Below are 4,402 nucleotides of genomic sequence, written 5' to 3'. Positions count from 1 at the left end.
GTGTGTAGCCCCTTGTGGGCAGTAAAGAAATAAGAAACGTTAGCACGCCGGGCGAAATGCTTAGCGGTATTTCGTCTGTCTTTACGTTCTGGGTTCAAATTCCGACGAGATCGATTTTGCCTTTCATCCTTTCGGAGTCGATAAATTAAGTATCAGTTGCGTACTGGAGTCGATCTATCTAATCGACTAGCTCCCTCCCCGAAATTTTCAGGCCTTGTTCCTGGAGTAGAAAAGAATTTTTAAGGCGGCGAGCTGGCAGAAACGTTAGCACGCCGCGCGAAATGCTTAGCGGTATTTTGTCTGTCTTTATGTTCTGAGTTCAAATTCCGCCGACTTTGCTTTTCATCCTTTCACGGTCGATGAATTAAGTACCAGTTGAACATTGGGTTCGATGTAATCGACTTAGCCTCGCCCTGAAATTGCTGGCCTTCTGCCAAAAATTGAAACCAGTATTTACCAAACGTCCACAGTTAATTGCACTTTTACCTACACACGAGGCAGATGTGTTTTCTGTACTTGTGTACTGACTCCAGTTAAGATTACACACACACACACACACACACGCTCGATGAACTAAATGTTGGTTTCAAAGCATCATACATTTGTTGCTACTCAATAAATCCAAGAAAAAGTCCAGTTCCAATTCCTGTATTGTTTGGTAATTAATTTTACATTCAGCCTTCCAGCATTTCATGTTTATGGTGGCCATAATACATAAACGAAATTAGCGTTCAGGGCTGACAGAACACAGAAAATCATTCGGTATGAAGCGAAATATTCTTGGCTTCGTGGAAAGGAGTATTAGTTTCTATGGTACTCTTAATGAACAATAGAAATATATTTAATAATCAACAAATAATATAACTCCCGTTGCTATAAGCCAGGAGTCAATCTTCTTTCCAAATAGAAGCAGATTCAAAGAAATGGATGCTTAAGAATTAATTCTAATCGTCAGGCTTGATTACTCGCCTTTATTTCCATTTCGATTGTCTCCCTTACAGAGAGCTATAACGTCAGAAAGGTCGACTAATATCTTCTTAACGTGTTATGATTTAATCACAAAAGCACGTTGAATAGCAAAAAGCTGTGGTTAACGTTTGGAAAGCGTACAGTGTTTAATGGCGTGAACATAATGTGATCAGTGTATCAAACAGTTGTTACCATGAACAAATAAAAACATTGGCTACCTAACTTCCTTATTCTGTCAGAATTATCTGCTTTTGTTAGAACAGCTCTATTTATTTGTCTCGTCTCTTATTTGCTTTATTGCGATAGATAACACATATTGAAATGAACTTTGCATTCATATAATTTCATTTCTTTTCAATAGGTAGCTTATATTGACATCCTATCAACTTTCAAGTTTTACTCCCACACACCTATATATCTGTAAACAGGCAGGTTTATAAATATATATGTATGTACATATATATATATATATATATATATATATATATATATATATATATAAGGTATAAGTTAGAGGTGTTAAGCCCTCTAAGGGATAGAATTATCTAGAGGCACTCCTGGTAATTACCTCCGTAAACTCACTCTTACCTTCACATTGCTTAACTAATTAAATAATGACTTTTTATAACCAAATATACACTTCTGTTTGTTGTTTTCCTCTATTTTCTGACCCCCATCTCTCTCTCTCTCTATCTCTCTCTCTCTCTATCTATCTCTCTCTCTCCCTCTCTCTCTCTCTCTCTCTCTCTATCTCTCTCTCTCTCTCTCTATCTATCTCTCTCTCTCTCTCTGCATGTACGTATATGTATGTATGTATAATCATAAACTTTTGAGAAAACGTAAAATAAATTTCTTTTGGGAATAGTGGATCACGAAGCGCATAAAGCTATTAAATAACAGCATGTAATTATTTACTCACTATCATTTATGCATCCATACTTGTCAATAAAAATATGTATGAATACTTGACTCGGACTTTATTTCGTCGACCCCGAAAGGATGAAAGGTAAAGCAGACCGCGGAAGAATGTTAACTTGGAATGTAAAAAGTCGAAAGAAATCCCGTTAAGTAGTTTGTCCGAGGCGTTAACGAATTTTGCCAGCTCTCCGATACAATAACGAATACTGGTAATATATATGCGTTATTTTGTAGATTTGAGTCTAAATAATGTCTACATTTCCAGCTTTCTTCTTCCTCATCAGGGGAATCTGAAGTTGGACTCTGTGAATCATAGGAGAGTTTAGTAAATTTTAGAGCTGTGATTTTTTTTCCTTACCCTTCCTCTGAGCGTCAGAGTTAGAAAAAGAAAATACAGTGTTACCTCGCAGTACGAGTTTAATTCGTTCCATGACCGAGCTCTTCTAACGATTTACTCGTTTTACAAATCAGTTTCTCTCAATTGAAATTAACTGAAATATAATTAATCCGTTCGGCCCCCCCCCCCCAAAAAAAAACACTCCAAAATAATTTTTTATGGGTTTTAAAACCGAAAAGGTGTAGGTATATGCAAAATGACATTTATAAAACAAGAGAATGCAAAAGAAATATGTAAACTGGTTTTATTAACTGAATGTGATGTGTGGTCGTACTGCGGTTTTCCGATCGCATTTCAAGACAAAAATTCGCACTCGTACAGTAAATTACTCGTACAATGGTGTACTCGTACTGCGAGGTTCTACTGTACCTCACACGATCGCTTCAGTAAAAGTATAAGGCATCCTGTTATTTATATGAAAAAAATACGGGTCGTTTTATTTTATAGAAGAGCGCGCATAATTTTGAATTGGATGGTCTACTGATTCTCATTATGTTTGAATATGGCAGTAATCATTCAAATCGAAGCTCCACCACTGGGACATCGAAGCAAGTAGTATCAATAAATTATTGGGCAATAATTTAATCGGCAATTATTTAAGTTTTTTTGAAATTCTGTCTGGGAATTCCTTTCAAGGAAATTAGATCACGACGGAAATAATTATGGAGAAATTGCTGAGGTAAGTAATAATTAGTATGTATTTTGTGTGTGTGTCTGTGTGTGTGTGTGCGTGTGTGTGCGCGTGTGTGTGTGTTTGTGTGTGCGTTCGTTCGTTGCGTGCGTTCATGAGTGTGTGTATGTGCATCTGTTAGAGAGAAGAGTGAAGAGAGTATGTGCGAATTGTGTGTATTTGAGCGCGAGCGCACGAGCGCGTGTGTGTGCGTGCGTATGTGTGTGTGCGCGCGTGTGTGTGTGTGTGTGCGTGCGTGCGTATGTGTGTGTATGTATGTGTTTGTGTGAGAGAGAGAGAGTGGAAGAGAGGAGGAGTATACACATGCTTTTTAAAAAGATGTTAGCGTGTGTTAAAGAGACCTGCGCAAAGGAATGGCAACAAGCATGGATGTTTTTGAGAATCCGTGCATGCGTGTGTGTATGTATGTGTGCGCGCATGCGTGTGTGTGCGTGTGTCCGTGTGTGCGTGTTAGTGTTTATAGGACATATGTGAATTCAGAAAGAAAGTGTTCAATATGTCGCCATACCAAATCTCTTGTGTTACTTCCTTTACCAAATACTTGACTGCATTGCTATAGAAACGAACCCACTTGTCCATTTCATCATTTTGACCTGGATGGGGAGATTATCAACTATGAAAGCCGTTCTCATCAACCAACACAGCATTGCTTTCATCACAATCAACTCTACTGTAATGATAAACAATAAACCAATTCTATGAAACGAAAGAAACATTTAACGACAAAGAAATGGCACAGTTCTAATTTGGTCTTTTAATTCATACTCTAACGGCAGCACAAAGAACACTTTTTGGAGTTTTTCATGTTTCTGTCAGAATCTTTCGAGCTCATTTGAGAAAGTACAATTCAAAGACCACTTCTACAAATTCACAGAAAGTAGATTCTACTTAGAACCTCATCATTCATTTAAAGAATCACACTTATCTCTTTAATAGGATGTAATTAACGGTGACTTCCAGAAATAATGCCATTAACAGAACTTTCTAGCAGACCTTTACTTCGTAGAGGCCAAAGACTCACAGAAATTTAAATCCTGGAAATAATGCGATTGACATTGTTGGGAATGGTTGCTGATGGTGACGTGAAGACATATGTAGAGTTGGAACTAGTTCTTAGATTTTACTGGATTTCTTCAAAATGTTCAAAGTTCCGTTGCTAAGTAAAGAATAAGCAACGGAGATCTTCATTTAACTATTTCTTCGTTTTTCATTTTTACATGAATAAATTCATTCCTCATTATCAATGAATGAATACACAAGTAGTAGTAGTAGTAGTAGTAGTAGTAGTAGTAGTAGTAGTAGTAGTAGTAGTAGTAGTAGTGGTAGCGGTGATGGTGGTGATTGTGGTGGTGAAGGGGGAATTATGCTTTGAAAACTTTGTAGATGAGACACTGGTCTTTGTTATTTTCGTTGTTTCAACCGGCACC

The sequence above is a fragment of the Octopus bimaculoides genome, chromosome 1 (assembly GCF_001194135.2).
Source record: "Octopus bimaculoides isolate UCB-OBI-ISO-001 chromosome 1, ASM119413v2, whole genome shotgun sequence".
NCBI classification, from domain to species: domain Eukaryota; kingdom Metazoa; phylum Mollusca; class Cephalopoda; order Octopoda; family Octopodidae; genus Octopus; species Octopus bimaculoides.
Note: the sequence above shows the minus strand (reverse complement) of the source record.